The following is a 20,393-nucleotide window of genomic DNA, read 5'->3' on the forward strand; positions in this document are numbered from 1 at the left end:
TTTTTACTCCTTGGCTTTTAACCCAGCGTGAGACTCTACTCTTGTTTTACTGTTTTATTGTTTTTATTGTTTGTCTTATGTTTTTATTTTTGTACAGCACTTTGTTTCAGCTGTGGTTGTTTTTAAAGTGCTCTATAAATAAAGTTGAGTTGAGTTGAGAACAAAGTCCAGCAATCAGTTTTTGTTAACTGTAATGTGTGTGTCCACTCGTTTTCCTGAGGCCATCCTTTTGCATAAGATCACTGCCCCAGCTGTCACCAAGGCATTAACAAATGTGGCCAGAGCCGTATCAGGGCTGAGAATTAGGTTTGGTTAGTTACTTTGAAGTTACTTCAATTATAAGGCTCACTTAAACCATCTAAAAGGCCACAGATCCCCCCAAAATGATACAGATGATGGTCAAATAATGGTCAGAGACAAAGGGCTTCCCCCAAAATTACAATCTTTATTGCACTAAGCAGCACATTTAAAATAAACCAAACTTTAATTAATCTAAACGGTTTAAAGTACAGGCAGGAGCACTACAGGACGGCTGGGCGTAGCCGTAGTCGGGGAGGGGAAAGTTAAACGGGGACAGAGTACTCACCACGCTCCCTGCCCAACACATGCACACACACACACACACACAGAGCAAAATAACCAAACTACAAGGGAAAACTATAAAGTGTGAAGGATGTGCAAAATTACCACTACACGCACACACATTTAAGGGGGTGTGAAGCTGGGGTGAGGAACTCTGAACACCAATCCCTCCACCGTCCGGGCGGCCACGCTATCACCAGTCCTGCAGCACTCATGCAAAGAAAAAGACAAACAAGAAATGTGTTATAAACACATAGGACTGCTGGAAGAATCTATTAAAAGTCTCTTGGAGGAAATCAATCAAGGCCCCGGAGGACTAACATAACAAAGGACAAAAGAAATTAACAGAAACCACCTAATATCATAAAAGGCAAAATACTACTGTAATAATTCAAAAATAGAACTACTGGATCAACAATGAAACAAACTAAATGAGCAAACAAACAAAATGAAATAAACAAAGCTGAAGGCTCTGGCTCCTGATCTACTTTTGGAGACTTTAGGGACCACGAGCAACCCTGCATTCTCAGAGCGCAGTGTTCTGGTGGGATAATATGGCACTATGAGCTCTCTAAGATATGACGGAGCTTGACCATTTAGAGCTTTATAAGTTAACAGTAGGATTTAAAATTCAATTCTGGATTTTACAGGGAGCCAGTGCAGAGAAGCTAAAACAGGAGAAATATGATCTCGTTTCTTAGTTCCTGTTAGTACACATGCTGCTGCATTCTGAATTAGCTGGAGAGTTTTTAAAGACTTCCCAGCTAGCAATTTCTTGTTCTGAAAACATTCTGACCATGTTACCTAGAATGTTCTTGTAATGTTTTTAGCGGGAAGTTTTCTTTAAGTTCCCAAAACATTCTGAGAGAATGTTCTCTAAAAACACTGTAAAAATATTTTGTGATAACCTTCTTAAAATGTTACAAATGAAAACACTGTTATAACATTATGCCTTAATGTTCTTTAAAAGGTTTCCAGCTGACAGTTTTTAATGTTTCCAGAATGATATTACTTGAGGGCTGTATAACATGCTTTGAAAAAAAAAATCTACAAATGTTGTGTTATAATTTTAAATTGAAATATTTAAACATTGAAATATTATGACATCACCATTCAATTTCAAGATTAAACTTTACTGACCAACCACTGGTCATAGAATCACTGACAATTTACTTCATAATAGAATTTGACAGTGAACCCATGTAAATATTTAACAACCTTTTAATTCAAAAACTTTTAGACCTTTTAGAACAATTTAAAAATAAAGCCATACAAGAACAAAACAAAAAAGGTCATCTACTATATGTAACAATAAACCACTTTGAATAACACAATACAAGACAAAAAAACAAAAGTACAAAAACATGTGTGCGTGCGTGCGTGTGTGTGTGTGCGTGCATGTGTGTGTACTGTATGTACTGTGTGTTCATATGTCAGATGTTTCCGACAGCAGTGTGGGGCTCCCCTCACACTCTGCAGGACAGGAGTCATCCTCTGAACTGGGTCCACTTGCCTCATTCACCTGCATTATAACAAAAAGAGTATTTAAAATCATAATTGTTTCTGATTCATCAGATGTTTTTTGGTAATCCTTTAAATTACATACCATTAATTATGAAGTAATTACTGGAAATAACCATTAATATCCAAGTAAAGTAGATACAAAGAAAAGTAAGGTAATATCCAGTGATAATAATACAATGACTAATAATTACTATACTATTATTACTATATAATATTGAAGTAAACAGGGCAGAGTCAAATAATGACATGTTTTCTCTGTGTAGGCTCACTTTATTCACATAACAACGGTGGTTATCAACCTGATTTGTTAAGTCAGAGTCTCAGCTTTGTGCTCTGTGCACGTTCACATAAAAGGGGACGTTTGGTGTCATATGATTCTACTTCTGTGCAAAATGCAGCAAATGTAGGCTGTTTATTTCAGGCAAAAGGAGAAGATTGTTTTAATGGAGAGCTACAAAGAATTCAACAAAAAGTGATCACAGCCAAAAGTGCGATCTCCAAAAACCCTCCCTCCGTCGTGATGCTCGAACGATTCTGACTCCCAGCTCCACTGGACTTTCAATGGAAAGGTGACGCCATCTCCAACGGACTCAAATGGTGAAATAATGGTGCTTTTTATTTAAGATGAAACTCTGAACATAACCTGGTCAGGACTAGGTTATGAGCTAACCATAAGTTACCATGGTGATCTATCCAGATTAAAAGAAAGCCACCATTTGTGATACAGAAAAGCCTGGCTTTAGACTCAACATACCTTGCTAAACACACTAATCTCGCTTTGTAGTACACCCCTTAAGTCAGCACACCCACACAACTTCCCTCCAAACAAAAAACTAGACTGCATCATTGCACACATTCTTATCTGTTGTGTATTTCCGCATTTCAACTAGAATTCATGCAATAATAATAATCAAAAAATAAACCTAATGACAGAAAGAAAAGTCTCTCAATGTGCATCATTCACAATTCACAAATATGCAATATCTGCTCACATTTTATCACAAATTGTATGGTGGGGGGTTGCATCTTTTTTTAAATATGTGTTTTTCACCAAATCAAAACACTGACCAGACTCCTTCTGTGGGGAGCATATCTCAGGGTATCTGAGATGCATAGATCAATGGTTTTCTGAAGGGTCTTGGGGTGGTTCCTCTGGCATGCCTCTAAAAATGAAGAGAGAGAGAGAAAAATGGTTTAGAAAAGCAGATAATTCAGAATGAAAATCAGAATATAAGCCAGTTCACCAAACTTGCTAGTGCATGCAGCGCAGCTGCACTTGCACCTGCGCAAAATTGCTGTTATGCCAGGATTTGGACAAAAACTGGACTTGCACCGGAATGAAAATAGATCCCTCTGTGTTATGTTTGTTTAACACGCCAAGGATGATAATTGTAGAGTACTTGAAGTACCTGGATCAGTAACTTAAGTATTTCAAGCTGTACTGTAAATAAAGTAACTGCAGTAGATGTAGAAGGTAGGATATTTGAAAATTAACCCGTTTAAATTGAAGCGCAAAACACAATTCTTTCTCAAACAAATTTAAGACACAGTAAGTAAGTTAAGTAGTAGTACCAATGTGGTAACAGCATGAGCAGTGGTGAAAGTTTTAAGTAGGCAGTTGTAGACATCACTCATTCTTGTCTTAAAACTTAATCTGTCTTTTTTGTAAATGCTTTGTGTACACGGTTCATCATGGTCAATGTAAATCCAGTGCAAGCTTTGTCATGTCCTGCCTCCACTGGAACCATCAAGTCTCTGGCATTATCATATCTGGCATCATCTGTGTAGATTGTGGCTTGCTCTCTCTCTCTCTGACACACACACCATCAAGAAAATTACTGCATCAGTACAGTGGATGTGCACTCTTTAAAGGAAAGGATATTTCAGTCCCAGCTCCTAACACACAAACCTCAATCTCACTTCAATTCCAATCATCAGGACATCAAAGCCAGGCTGGCATGTAAACAAGAGGCTGGAGATCAACACACAGAGAGGATGTGTGACGTGTGACTATACTACAAATGAAACCACACCCATAGTTCTTCACATAGCGATTTCTTAAAGGATAACTTCGGTATTTTTCAACCTGGGCTCTATTTCCCTATGTGTATGTGTGCGTATGATTCATGGGTACCACTCGTTCTAAAATTGGTTCAGTATTGAGGGAAGCGGATGCAGCCAGGAGCCGCGAAACAAGTTTGTGCATTAGAAGTGCTTCTTTTCGCCACTGACCGGTTCAGATCGCCAGTGCTATCTCTGTAGATAGCATATCGTAGTGGCCCTGGGGCAGTGGTGAGTGTGGTATGAGTGGAGTCAGCTGTCAGTCAGTGTTGGAGCAGAGAGGGGGAGGGCTGCCCCGCTGGGTACTGTAAGTGAGTATGTGTGTATGAAGTGTGTGTGTTACGCTAAAAGAGTCAGAGTCAGAGAGTCTTTTACATGCTACCCCCTGGAATGTTACCGGAGTTTTTGGAGTGCTCAAATAAACGGGCCTTTTTTCCCGAACGCAAGAACAGGATGTCATGCAACACCCCGTACAGCTTTCATAGGCTGCCTTTGTCGGACAGCAAGATGCTGAAGTTGTGGCTAGTTGTGCTACAGATGGATGCTAACACTCCTGTCCAGACACTGCGCCTTGCAGACCATCGGGTCTGCAGTGCTCACTTCTCCCAAGATGACTACTGCCAGCCGAAGAAGAGAAGACATCCAATCCCGAAACACCTCTTCCTCAAGAAAACGGCTGTCCCACAAGTAGAGAGAGCTACAGACACAGTGGAGCAAAGCTCGTGACATCACACAGCCCAGAGGTAAGGGAAAGGCTAGTATGCTATTTACAGAGATAGCACTGGTGATCTGAACCGGTCAGTGGTGAAAAAAAAAACACTTTTAATGCGCAAACTTATACGGGACGCATTTGCCCACGTTACCGTTTTAGCTCGTTTCGCGGCTCCCGGCTGCATCCGCCTCCCTCAATACTGAACCAATTTTAGAACGAGTGGTACCCATGAATCATACACACACATACACATGGGGCAATAGAGCCCAGATTGAAAAATACCGAAGTTGTCCTTTAATGCCTTCAATTTAAAAATGATGAATGATGAATTCCGCTTATTGCCCCTTTAAGAGGTCTCAAACAGTTAGTAGAAACCTTACAAAAACAAACTTGCGGACAATGACGGGGTATATTCGCAGGTCCATGAATTATACAGATGAAAAATTGAGCTTTATTTAGAATCAGAGTTCAGGCTACATGTCACTTTTCATGATATAAAGCCATTCAAATTCACAGTCATTAATTCATTTTTAATGTTGATGAATTACTGTTTCATTTACACTATATGGATAAGAATTCCAACTATTACTTTAAGATATGTTTTCACTTACCCCGGTTGGTGTCCTCAAGAAAGTGTCGTCCACAGTCATGCCATCTGCAATCTCCTTTTGCCGCCATGCAAAGGTTTGCTGCATACGGTCTCGTACGATCTTGGTGTCTGGTTGCATCTTCTGGTACTGGCTGTGCAGAACCTTCACATGAGCCTCAATGGAGGATGGATCCTCACCAAGAACGCTTGATGCCTTATGAGAATTTTGAGAGAGAGAGAGAGAGAGAGAGAGAGAAAGAGAGAGAGAGAGAAATGCTCACAAATACACATCTGACTCAAAACAGGAATCATTATGTCCAAATTACAGCTACAACCATGTTAACTGTGTCCTTGCCTTCATGTCTGACTCACAACCTAGGAGGCTCATACATTCTACTGAGCAAAGTAAATGAGGCAGGAGTTTTGATTCAGTAGCTTTCTTTTTCACCAAGATATGCACCACTGACCGTGGAAATGTTTCTCTGACTGGATAAGTTGATACCCTTAACCATAATGACAGCAACATGCCAGTAACAACTCAAACTGAGCTGAAATGAAATTACCTTCAACACACTTACATTGTGTATTGTGCCACAGCTTCGTAGAGAACTCTGATTATTGTGTGTCTATCCTTTGGGTTTTTCTGACATGGTTCTTTGTTGTCTAGTTTTGTTTGTAGATGTCTGGGGAATGATGGGATGTCAAAACTAGCAGGCAGTCTCCCACTAGCTCTACTGCTGTAATAAAGCAGATTTTTTCTTTTAATTATATGAGCAAATCATCAGCAAAAAATCATACACACACTCACCTTGATGTGGCTGAACTAGTGGATTGCTGCCATTCCTCTGGAAGCACATGCTCTAAAGTCAGAGTTATCACTGGATCCTTTAGTGTGTTCACAAATTGATTGAATTTGACCTGCTTCTTGAAAGATCCTTGAAACAAGTGGGCAACCATAGTCTCTGTGAGGCCACAATCCACTGTGTCACCATCCACATCATTATCTGAAAAAAGTAAACAGAGGGAGATGAAATGGCTGCACACTTCACGTGAAAGCAGTCAAGACAAAACAATACAAACTCAGCTAACTTAGCTAAGGAGATAATATTAGCTTTCTGCCAAAAACACAAAGCATGCCTTAGCCATGCTAAATTAATTACAGTAGCATTCAGTGTTTCCTCCATCATATATCTATATCAAAAGTTTAAGAAAACACACCCCATATACGTATAAACAGCTAAATTACCACCACTATGACGCCTTAAAGTTATTTAACTTTCCATGCAAAGCAAACAGTAATTTTATCGCATCTTACATTAGTTGTAGCTGGGTGTAAAATTAACTTTTATGTCAATCAGTCAGTTGTAAATGACCATTTGACTAGCCAATCAATACCATTGTTGCTTCAATCACCACCAAATCTACCAACCACTTGCATCTTAGAATTGGGCTGGTAAATGGTGCTACTTTTGAGCCCTGGAAAACAGAGAAAGATGTTTTTTACATGTAGTTTTTGCAAACTACACTACCATTGCACAGTGGTTATTCGCGCTATTTATTTATTTTTATTTACTAATTTTAGTTGGCTCATAAGTGGGAAAGAAATTCATGTTAGCAAGGTTAGCTAGCAAGCCGAACTCAGTGAGCTCTATGTGCAATTTTACATTAGATTGTACATTTAAAAATAAAGGGTAAGCCGTCGAGCTTCAGGCGCCATTTTACAATAACTTTATCCAACCTTGGTGATCAGTAACGTTATGTGTGATTTTTCATTAGCTAGGAAAGGAAAATGGTTAGCCGTCAAGCTAAAGGAGCCATTTTACATTAGCTGACTGTGGCGAGATTTAGGGGCGATTTGAAATACATGAGATGAGGAAAAACTCTGGCAGGAAAACTACCAGTGCCTTTTATGTTAGTCAACCTTGGTGAAATAAGTCTTATTAATGTTAGCTAACGTTACCTTAGCGAGCGAGCTACGAGACCCCTTTGCACTACCAAGCGCCCTAATGCTAACGTTAATTAATGCTAACGTTTTGTGAACTGACATGTCACTGCGTTTAAATTTAAATGTAGTTAGCCTAAGTTACCTCTGAATCTCTGGGCTTCAACTTCGGTCACCTCTATACCTGCTTCACTTATCTTTTTCAAAAGATCCTCAGTTGAAAGGCCAGCGAGTGCCATGACACGAGCTTCGTCCCCCCCTGCTGCAGGCCAAAAGAGAAAAATGCCTGGGAGACAGTTGGTTTTATCAATGTTAAGTCCAACGACCAATCACGGTTGGCGCTACATGTTTGACGCACCAATTAAAAGTAGAGCTGGCTAAAGCGTCTCTACAGGCAGAGAACAGCTAACGTTAGCTAGCTGACATGCAAGTTTGCGAAATCTAAGATTGATGCCCCCCGAACTAATTTTATTGCAAAATGCAAACTCACATTTGAGGCACACACGGTTGTGAACAAACTTACTTTCTCCTAAGTTAATTCATTCATCCACAAAATGTTGCTCATGAAAAGCAGACTTGAAAATCAAGGTGAAGAACAATACTCAGGAGAAGCAAGCAGCAAGACACTTCCAAAGAGAGAGAGAATGGTGAAAAAATGAAATTGTGTGTCTAAAAGGTCCAGACAACGGAACGTTACATCCAGAGGGAGGCTAGTGATGAACTGAAGCTAAATCCACAACATCGGGCTGCCGTTACCTGGAGGTTTTGACCTGCACTATGTCTATCAGGTTATAGAAGGCTAATGTGCTTTGTCTGCCAGGCTGTAGATAACTGATTTTACTGTGTATGTTTGACCGTGTGTGTGTGTGTGTGTGCGTGCGCGCACGTGCATGTGTGTTGTCTTTAATTTTCTTACAGTCAATATTATGTTATAATTACAATGTTGACTGGATAATTGTATCAGCATTTTTCATATCTGCAAATCTACTAAAAAAAACTCCTTTTATTTCAAGGTTATTCAACTATAGCTTAAAAGTTAAAATCTAACTTGAATAAATAAGGAAACTGTACAAACCTTGAAATTTAAGAGTAAAATTAATATTAAAGAAAGAACAATATTAATATTATATTAATATATATGTACCCTTCACTGCTTGGGAACATATATGTACCTTTTGTACTCTCAAAAGGGTACATATAGTTACCTTGAGGTCCAATAATTAGTCCTAGGGGGTACATTAGTGTAAATTGTACCTTGGGGGACAGAAAAGGACCCGTACTGTACCCTTATTTCTGAGAGTGTAGTCACATGTATCTCGGCCAATAATTGTATTTTTCTATAGATGCATAAAGCTTAAACAGAGAGAGGGAAACATAACTGCCCCTCAGTGGCACTGGCCTGCGTCAGAGGGATGAAGGGAAGGAAAGAAGCCTGGATACATCAGCGCAAACCAGGAAAATGTTTATGTGTTGCTTGGCACCAGTCTCGTCTCCCAGTCCAGTCGCTAAGCGTGTTGTAGACAAACGTTCTACATTTGTTAACATATCACGTCACATAAATATTGTTGAAAAGAACATTGCGTAATCTGAGGTATCAATAATGTCCTCAAAACATTTTTCAAATGTTTATTTAAAAATGTTCTTCATATGATATCATTTAACATTGTGGGAACATTTTATAGAATAACATACTGTAATCTATTACCAAACACTGGGCCTCATTCACAAACAGTGCGTACGCACAAATCTGTGCTTAAACTGTGCGTACGATCATTTGACGCACAAATCTGGGATTCATCAATATTTTCTTACCCGAATTTGTTCTTACTCTGCGAACAAATTTAGAACTGCCTCAGACCATGCGTACGCACAGGAACTGACTTAGGAAATGCAAACATACCTTTTAAGTACATGTAGAGTCTATAAAACCACATTCATGAAAAAGAGATTTAATTAACATTTTTTAAAATAATTACTTTACTAATATATTGGCCAAATGGATTAAATTACCATGAAATTGACATACGTTCACCCTCATCATTGTGACAATTAAAATATTAACAATAACATGAACAGAAAAACTATCACTCCATCAGCGTGCAGATGATCTGTAATGCCAACTGCCATATCCTTAAGGCTGTGGCCTGCTGGCCAGGAGGCACCCACGACTCATTTATTTTGCAAAACAGTACAGTGGGAATGCGTTTGGAGGCAGGGGCTGTGAGAAGTGGATGGCTTGTTGGTGAGCATCTTTTGTTCTAGTCTTTTATTTCAATTGTTTTAAGTTAGTATTTTCAGTAAGTCTCTATTCCGTTAATGTTAAAATGTAATATTGTTTGGGTGACCGGGCATATGGCCTTAAAACATGGCTGATGACACCATACGCAAACCCTGAAACCCCTCAAGAGGTGCGCTATAATAACATACATGCCCACACACGCACCGTAGAGCGCACTTTTGGCATGCTTAAGGGCCGTTGGATGTGTTTGGATCAGATACGGCCGGTGGCAAACTACTTTATACCCCTGAGAAGGTGTGCAAGATCATCCTGGCATGCTGTGTCCTCCACAATCTTACAATGACCCATGGCATTCCTGTAAGACCTGGCGCCATCGCTTCTAACAAACTGTGAAATTTACTACTTCTCTCCTCGTGTAACCGCTTCCTTCATTCATGAATCAACTCTAGGCAAGCAGTTTCCTTATATGGAGAAATGGGGGCGTGGTAGTATGCTGATTGCAGATCGCGGACACGCACCTGTCAATTTAGAATGGTTCTGATTTACTAACATACGCACAGTGGTGAGAACAAAATTAGCTGGTACGCACGTGTCATGAATCCGACTGTGATTTTGCGCAAGTAGGCCTACTTATTTTTTGCGGAGAGTAAGAACATTTCTGCACAGATATTAGTGAATGAGGCACATTGTCCCCAAAATATCCTCAGAATGCTATGGGTAAAACGTTTGTTTATAAATGACATTACAGAAACATGTTATTTGTGATTTGAGGCATCAATTACATCCTGAAAACATTTTTGAAATATTGCTTTGTGCACATTCTTCATTTATCATCATCTAACATTGTAAGAATGTTTTATAAATAACATAATGTAATCTGAGGCCTTTTTAACACCATTAAAACATTTTCTGAATGATGCTTTGAGAATGTTCTTTTGTAGTTTTCCTGTAACATCATGGAAATGTTCTATAGAAGAACATTCTATAATCAATTAACTCAACAACATCCCCAAAATATTCTAAGCATGTTGTAGACAAATGTTCTACATTTGTTAACATATCACGTCACATAAATATTTTTGAAAAAAACATTGTATAATCTGAGGTATCAATAACATCCTCAAAACATTTTTCAAATATTTATTTAAAAATGTTCTTCATATGACATCATTTAACATTGTGGGAACATTTTATAAAATAACATTCTGTAATCTGTTACCAAACATTGTCCCTAAAATATCCCCAGAATTCTATGGGTAAAACGTTCTTCCTTTGTTTATAAATTATATTACGGAAACATGTTATTTGTGATCTGAGGCATCAGTTACATCCGGAAAACATTTTTGAAATATTGCTTTGTGCACATTCTTCATTTATCATCATATAACATTGTAAAAATGTTTAAAAAATAACATAATGTAATCAGAGGCCTTAATAACATCCTGAAAATATTTTTAAAATGTTTCTTTGAGAATGTCCTTCCTTTGTTATTATGTAACATTCTGGTAATGTTTTATAGAGGAACATTCTACAATTGCTTACCTCTCTAACATCCCCAAAACATTCTTAGAATGTTACATCTAAAACATTCTATCTTTGTTAACATTTAACAATACAGGAACATTATTTGAAATAAGAAACATAAGTATAATGTTCTGTGAACATTAGATGAAAATGTTTTCTTTAAAACATTAACAGAACCTATAAGGAATGTTAGCCATTGTTGTGGGAACATTCCCTGCTAGCTGGGTTAAAAGAGCTACCTGATAATAGAGAGTTACAGTAATCCAGCCTTGAGGTAACAAAAGCGTGGACCAATTCTTCTGCATCTTTTTGGGTCAGGATAGGCCTAATTTTCGCAATATTACGCAGATGAAAAAATGCAGTCCGTGAGGTTTGTTTTAAATGAGAATTAAAAGACAAATCTTGATCAAATGTTACTCCGAGGTTTCTTACGGTAGTGCTAGAGGCCAGAGCAATGCCATCTAGAGAAACTATGTCATCAGATAAAGAGTCTCTGAGTTGTTTGGGGCCAAGAACAATAACTTCAGTTTTGTCTGAATTTAACATCAGAAAACTGGTGCTCATCCAGGTTTTTATGTCTTTAAGGCAATTATGAAGTTTAGTTAATTGATTACTTTCTTCTGGCTTCATAGATAAATACAACTGTGCATCATCCGCATAACAATGGCAATTTACAGAGTGAGTTCTAATGATGTTACCTAAAGGACGCATATATAGAGTAAATAGGATTGGTCCGAGCACAGAACCTTGCGGAACTCCAAAACAAACTTTAGTACGTAAGGATGATTCATTATGAACGTGAACAAACTGAAAACGATCAGATAAATAAGATTTAAACCAGCTTAGTGCAGAACCTTTTAGGCCAATTAAGTGATCCAGTCTCTGCAGTAGAATTTGATGGTCAATAGTGTCAAACGCCGCACAAAGATCTAATAAAACAAGTACAGAGACAAGTCCTTTGTCTGAAGCAATCAGAAGGTCATTTGTAATTTTAACTAGTGCTGTCTCAGTGCTATGATGCACTCTAAATCCTGACTGAAATTCCTCAAATAAATTATTATCATGGAGAAAATCACACAGCTGGTCTGCGACTACTTTCTCAAGGATCTTTGACATAAAGGGAAGATTAGACATTGGTCTATAGTTGGCTAACACCTCTGGATCCAGGGTGGGCTTTTTTAGGAGAGGTTTAATTACAGCTACCTTAAAAGACTGTGGTACATAACCTGTTAATAAGGATATATTGATCATATCTAATATATGAGTGTTAACTAAAGGTAAGACCTCCTTAAGTAGCCGAGTTGGGATTGGGTCTAAGAGACACGTTGATGATTTAGATGAAGAAATCACTGCGGTCAATTCTTGAAGAGAAATCGGGGAGAAGCAATCTAAATATATATTAGGTCTTACAGCTGTGTTTGAGGTTACATAGGTACTTTCCGAGGACAGGAGGTCATGAATTTTCCCTCTAATAGTTAGAATTTTGTCATTAAAAAAGCTCATAAAATCATTACTGCTAAGGGCTAAAGGAATACAAGGCTCAATAGAGCTTTGACTCTCAGTCAGCCTGGCTACAGTGCTGAAAAGAAACCTGGGGTTATTCTTGTTTTCTTCTATTAATGCTGAGTAATAGTTTGCTCTGGCATTGCGGAGGCCCCTGTTATACGTTTTGAGACTGTCTGCCCAGATTAAACGAGATTCTTCCAGTTTGGTTAATCGCCAATTCCTTTCAAATTTTCGCGATATTTGTTTTAACTTACGGGTTTGAGAGTTATACCAAGGAGCGAACTTTCTTTGCTTTGTTAACTTCTTTTTAAGAGGCGCTACAGAGTCGAGTGTTGTTCGCAGCGAGCCTACGGCGCTATCGACAAGATGATCAATTCGGGAGAGGTTAAAGTCTGTACGGGAAACCTCTGTTACTGAAGGACATGGTATTGAATTTTACGACGGAGTAATCTTTTCCTTAAATTTTGCGACAGCACTATCTGATAAACATCTAGTATAGTAACTGTTGCTGAGTGGCGTGTAATCGAGTAAAAAGAAATCAAAAGTAATCAAATAATGATCCGATAGCAAGGGATTCTGTGGAAAGACTGTTAGGTTATCAATTTCAATTCCATACGCCAGAACTAGATCGAGGGTATGGTTAAAACAGTGAGTGGGTTCATGTACACCCTGACTGAAGCCAGTGGAGTCTAATAATGAGATAAACGTGGTAGCCACGGAGTCATTATCAACATCGACATGAATGTTAAAATCGCCTACAATAATAACTTTATCTGATTTAAGAACTAAACTGGATAAAAACTCTGAGAATTCAGATACAAATTCAGAATACGGGCCAGGAACACGGTACACTATAACAAATAAAAGTGGCTGCGAGGTTTTCCAGGTCGGATGTAAAAGACTGAGGCTTTCAAATGAATTATAATCTAATTTAGGTTTAGGGCTGATTAACAGACTAGAGTTAAAAATGGCTGCAACTCCCCCTCCTCGGCCGCTGCCTCGAGGAATGTGGATATTATTATGACTGGGAGGACTGGACTCATTTAGACTAAAATATTCATCTCTACACAGCCAGGTTTCAGTGAGACTGAGTATATCAACATGATTATCTGATATTAAGTCGTTTACTAACACTGTTTTAGACGATAGAGACCTGATATTTAACAGTCCACATTTAATTCTCCTGTTTTGTCTTTCTGTCACAGAAGAGGTTTTAATTTTTATGAGGTTGTTATGCACAACTCCTCTTTGTTTAATTTTGGATTTAAATAATTTAGGTAGTCGGGGGACAGACACCGTTTGTATAAAACTATGAAAACTATGGGTGGGTAACTGAACTAGAAGCTCAGATAAGCATATAGGACTGCGACTCTGAGTCCTGATCTCAACTCTGGGTTGTCAGGGATTTGAATTACTAATAAAATTTGCCAGGTTCCTAGAAATGAGAGCAGCTCCATCCAAAGTGGGATGAATGCCGTCTCTCCTAATAAGACCAGGTTTTCCCCAGAAAGTTTGCCAATTATTAACAAAACCCACATCGTTTGCTGGACACCACCTGGACAGCCAGCGATTAAATGATGACATGCGGCTAAACATGTCATCAGTGGTCAGATTTGGGAGGGGTCCAGAGAAAACTACGGAGTCCGACATCGTTTTTGCATATTCACACACCGAGGCAATATTAATTTTAGTGACCTCCGATTGGCGTACCCGGGTGTCATTGCTGCCGACGTGAATAACAATCTTACTGAATCTACGTTTAGCTTTAGCCAGCAGTTTTAAATTTGATTCAGTGTCGCCCACTCTGGCCCCAGGGATACATTTGACTATGGCCGCTGGTGTTGCTAACTTCACGTTCCTCAGAATAGAGCTGCCAATAACCAGAGCTTTATCCCCAGCGGGTGTGTCGCTGAGTGGGGAAAAGCGGTTGGAAACGTGAACAGGCTGGTGGTGAACCGTGGGCTTCGGCTTGGAGCTACGCCTCTCGCGAACAGTTACCCAACCTCACGGCTGAATGGGTGTTACCGGAGGACCGCTAGCGGAGGCTATGCTATGTGGCTCCGCACCGGCTACAGGGGACTGGCTAACTACCGCAGCTACTGAATGATTTTCCATGGTGCGAAGCCGCGCTTCTAATTCACTAAGCCTCGCCTCCAACGCAGCAAATAAGCTACACTTGTTACAATTACCACTGTCACTAAAGGAGGCAGAGGCATAACTAAACATTCGGCACACCGAGCAAGAAAGAGCAGAGGGAGAAGCCATCGCTAACTGTAAAGCTAATGTAGCTACCAAGGCTAGTAACGTGCAAACAACAGCTAAGAGATTAGCAGGGAAGTCGTAAAAAGGAGGAGAGCTATGAGTGCTTAAACAGAATTAGTGTGGGTTAAGACTTGAAGTAGATATTAAAGCAACTGAAGTGAGAAAGCATAAAGCAGGCTAGTAGAATTCACTAGAGCAGTACAGAGATGCTGTCACAGAAACACCGGAAATGACACAACTCACTTACTGCAATACATCAGCACGTCAGAGTAACAGTCTAAGTCTAACAGTCTAAGTCTAAGTCTAGACTCGCCACCCGCTACTGCTCCACCAGTTCTTGATCCCTGTCATCCTGCCCTTCAAGTGTAGCTCCACAGTTATACAATGAACCCAAAACCGAAATTGCTGGTAGTTATAGTAATCATATAACTTTTAGGAGAGGATCTTGCTTGTATCCCGAGTAAGATAATAGTAAAGATTTTTTTTTTTTTTTTTGCCCTTTAAATAGATTTAAGATGAACTATTCATTTCCTTCCTGAGTGATCCTGTCTTTGTAATCCAGTTTGGAAATTTCCGACTCAGCATAAAATGTGTAATAATATGCTTATCAAATAACACCCTATCAAAACAGAATAGACAGGTAGTAATAATTGTCAAACACTTGTCGATATAAGCAAAGCCCCCTACACAATTTGGCTCATCAGTAAAGGTCAGTCAGTAAACATAACTTCAAGCCCTTGAACTGGATAGGCCACAACATTTTACAGTGAATAACATTATTAACAGTAATTGTGCAATTTAACCTTACATATAAACGATAACTCTCTGTAAGAACTGCATTCTATGGTCACCTGTATGAGGTTCACGTTAGATTCCTCATTCTCAGTTTTTCTCTAGAGGTCCGTAATGCAAAATCCTCCTCAGTCTTAAGCTGAAGGTCTGGAGAGGTGCTCGGCATACTGATAGGCTTCCTCTAGATCCATGAAGAACATCTCTGACTCATCTTGAGACACTCTTACCTTCACGGGATACAGTAATCCAAATCTGACCCCAGGTTTGTCGCGTAGCATCCTTCTAACTGGGGTGAATGTGGCTCGGCGTCTAACCACTTCAGGTGGGAGATCCCTGAAAATCTGGATCAGCTGGCTAAGATATGTTAGATCTTTGATGGACATCGCTTTCTGTATTATGTCTTCATAAGCATGACAGTAATGTATCTTGCAATGAGATGTCTAGGGGGCTCATTGTCACCGGGCTCTATGGGCTCAGTCTATTTCTGGTGCTTTTTCAAGGTGTAATACCTTCTTTAACATGTGAGCCATTAAGTCCCTTGTTTTCTGGCCATCTTCTCTCCCCTCTTTGATTCCGACTACTCTCAAGTTCTGTCGTATCGATCGGCCTTCCAGGTCCAGACATTTTTCTGAGAGAGTTTTAACTTGCCCAGAAAGTTTCTTCACCTTGTCTTCCAAATCCTGTAGTGTATCCAAAGTGCCGTTAGCCGAATCTGCTAGCTCTTTCAAAGTTTGGTTTTGTGTATTAATTTGGGCCCTTAGTGTTGCTATCGGTATGTGTCATTTTCGGCAATCTATCCTCTCAATGTGGTGGTAACCTCCGAAATCTCAGCCAAGATTTTGTTGCGAATCTCTGACTTTACGAGCATCAGCTCTGAGTGTAGCGACGCTATAGCCTCCAGCACATCCCTGTTGTCAGCTCTCTGGGCGACCTCGCCCACACTTGTGTCTGTGGTTGAGCTGGAGGCGTCGATCGGGCCTGCTTCATTGTTCATGTCCAACTTTGTAGTGACCTTTTTCGGCATTTTCCACGGAATTCCTCTTCAAATTGAGAGAGTTACGTATACCACCAGAACTCTTCTTCAATTAAAGCATGTATGGTTTTGACAAAATAAAGTTTTAAACTAAAAATCTGCAGGAGCTACTGGTGAGGGCATCCTACTCGCTTATTGCTCGACAGTGCCCCAAGGTCCCTACATTCTTTTTTTTTTTTTTTTTTTTTTTGGGGGGGGAGGGGGGGCATTTTAGCTAGGGATGCACCGAATATTCGGTAACCGAATATATTTGGCTGAATATTGAAAAAACAAAAAAACACATTCGGTATTCGGTGGAATAAGTGAAAAGCAAGGCCGAATAATAGCGATGTGTTTTGATAACGCAATCAAACAGCGTGCGGTGACGGACGGAGTAAAATGTCGGCAGTGTGGCGATATTTTATTCCGTCCGTCACTGCACTCGCATTTGCGACTAAAAATAGTTTTGTTCGAGCAAAATAAATCATTCAGCACGCTGTGCGAGTACAGATTTCAACCAACAGCAGAAACGAAAGGCGAATCCCGCCAGTTGTGGGTTGAACCGGGGTCACAGACACAGACAGGAATGTATTCCTGTCAAGTACGGTGGCCATAGGCTTAGCGGCGATACACGCCGGCTCCAATAATGTCCTCTTCTTGGCGTCATGACTGCCCAAAAGTACCTGGACAGCCGAGCCGTGGCAGCACACAGGTATGTGACGTGTCAGAGGAGAAACGAGCCGTTCACATTTCTCTCTTTGTGGCAGGTAACGGTCCACAAACCTCACCGCACTTTAGGGATTGTTCTTTACTTATGAAGGGACTGTTATTTACTTGTCAAAGGAGGATGGTGGCTGGTTGATTTTTATTTTATTTATTTATTTTATTTTGATCCCCGCTATGTTAATCACTTATTGCTGCTGTTTTTGAAGTATGAATAAGTCAATAAGTAATTTATTCCATTGAAATATCATTGATGTATTATAGAGAAGTGATTTATCTTTTTATAAATGACAAAAGGCACATCTGCCTCATTTTTGCTGTGGTATCGTGATACTACTCAGAACCATGATATTTTCACTGGTATCGTACCGTGGGTCCCAGTTTTGGTACCGTGACAATACTAATCTGGAGGGTGTTCATCTGCAAAAACTAATGAAAAACTAAACAATGGTATTCGGTATTCAGTACTCGGTATTCGGCCAAGCGCTTAATTTCATTCGGTTCGGCTTCGGCCACAAATTTTTGACTCTGAACATATAATAATTACTGCAGTTACACTGTAAAACAGACTATATTGCACAGAAACATTGCATTTTTTTGCAGTGCAATTAAATGAATGCTCAATAGGCAAGGAATCTAGCACAACAGTCAGTTACTGAAGCTAACATTTAGAATTGGAAACACTTATATCCGTTGATGAATTTAAGGACATCATGGACAATGTAGTGATAAGGAAATGTGCTTGTTTTTCTTGAGAGGCCACTATGTTTGAATAGTTGTTGTTTTACTGGTTAAATAATGGTTAAATAAATAAAATAAAAGGCACACTGTGATATCCACAAATTTAGTCCAGCAAAGGAAAACACACTGTAAGAAGTGCCACCATTGTGAGTCAATATCCTTCTTTTTTGGGGGCCACCATCATCTAAGCCAAGAAGGGTGGAGCATGACCTTACAGCATACAGATGAATTAAGCAGGATTTACACTTGTGCCTCAGCTCTTTGCAGAGCCTACGCCGTAGCCTATGCACGTGGTCTACGCCGTTGTGAGCATTTATACTTGTGCGGTGGTGTGTCTGTGTAACTCTGTGGTTACACTTCCATAACACTAGTCAGCGGCGTCATTCTGTGAAGTGCTGTAAAGTTTAGTTGATTAAAAACACACCCAAAACACACAAGTACACACTATAACTCGCAGGATTCACAGACAAAGCACCTGTCTTTCTTTTGAACACATTTTCCCCCCAAACACAACATGCTAATGCTTTTAGCACAAGTCTATGGCATTTTACATTGTATAAATTAGCCTAGCGGCTAGCAGACATTTCTTCGACTCCTCTGAAGCCAGGGACAATGGCAACATTTAACAAAAGTAACGTTACAAAATTCGGCTCCATCACAACTCACAAGGAAATATGCCATGCTAATGTTATTAGGTCAAGCCTTTAGCATCTTACATTGTATAAATTAGCCTAGCAATGAGCAATGTTTCTTACCTGTGAAATTATAATAAATAAAAGCTTTTGTTTCCAATTCGGGAAATGGTTTCAGCTTACAAAAAAAGACAGGAGGTCTGCGTCGCTGCGACCTGTAGTTACATTTCTAGGGAGGTGCACATCAGGCTAAGGCATAGGGTTACCTCAATGCAGAGCCTACACCGTAGGTACTGTATCCATTCAACACAGAAGTACACATTTGGCTTTAATAGTCCAGGTAGAGCTAGCTAATACTGACAGAGCATGAGCATGTTACTTTAACCGGTTTAACCACACCAAGGGATGGCCTTTTCAACACTGACCCTGCACCTTCGGGTGTATAAATCCTGAAGCGTGGGGTGTGAGGATCCAATGAGTGTGATGTAATGGTTTTTAATCCTTACGTGCCTCCAGAGTCCCATTGTTATAACCGAGACACCTCCTTTGCCATCCTTTGTTTGTATTCCTGTATAAGAAGGATGGTGACAGGAAGTGGCTTTCTGAATGCTGAGAGAGAGTTAGGGTCTGTCCAGTGGAGTAGCGGTAGTTGATGAGTTGTGTGTAGTACTAGTACTAGTAGGTTACCAAGGAGGAAGTGGGTATACTGTCCTATACATTCCAATGGCTTTTTGGTTGATAGGTGGGTATACTGTAAACAGCCAGAAAAAGAGATGGGTATACCCTGTATAACTGCGTATACCCTCCACTACACCACAGGGCCTGTCCAGTATCTAGTTATTAATATCTATGGTCCTGATACATGCATGTCGAAGTATCCTTGAGCAAGATACTGTTATAGGCATATGTTAATGCTTGTTATTGGAGGACGCCTAGTGGCATCTCAAGATAGTGCAGGTTCTGTGTAAGGGGACTTATGCACATGTGCGGGTTGGCCTTTGTTTTTAATGGAAATAAAGTTCATGCTGGAACATGGTGTCAGAAGCAGTCTAGCTCCGCTAAAGAAAACCACGCCATGGCGAGTAATGTTCCTGCACCCGAAGGCATGCAAATGTCCGGGGATTTAGCAAAAAACTGGGAAGTTTTTAGGGCAGAGTTCGAGGACTTTCTGCTGGCAACAGGTCTGAGCGAGAAGTCGGAGGAAATTCGGGCAGCGGCATGGGTAACGAGTGCCGGCACATCTACACACACAGCCTCATATTAATGGAGGATCAAAAGAAGGACCCGAAGGCTATATTGCATGCACTGGGGACGTATTTCAAGCCGGTGAAGAATGTGATTTATGAAAGATACATGTTTGGATGTTGTACACAAGAGACTGATGAACCGATCGACAGTTTTCTGATGAGGCTGAGAGAAAGAGCGTCATCATATGAGTATCGAGAGCTTAAGGACGAGCTGATACGGTTCAGGCTCGTGCTCAGTGTTGCTAGTGAGGACACCAGACGGCGCTTGCAGCGCAAACAGGAACTGACGCTATAGGCATCAGTCG

General features: G+C 40.0%; 1 pseudogene; it reads right to left on the reverse strand.

The window, feature by feature from the left end:
* Window positions 1–2,008: 2,008 nt before the first annotated feature.
* LOC144464440 (uncharacterized) lies at window positions 2,009–14,944 on the reverse strand (annotated as a pseudogene).
* Between the last annotated feature and the right edge of the window lie 5,449 nt (window positions 14,945–20,393).

The sequence above is a fragment of the Epinephelus lanceolatus genome, chromosome 10, assembly GCF_041903045.1.
Source record: "Epinephelus lanceolatus isolate andai-2023 chromosome 10, ASM4190304v1, whole genome shotgun sequence".
NCBI lineage: Eukaryota > Metazoa > Chordata > Actinopteri > Perciformes > Serranidae > Epinephelus > Epinephelus lanceolatus.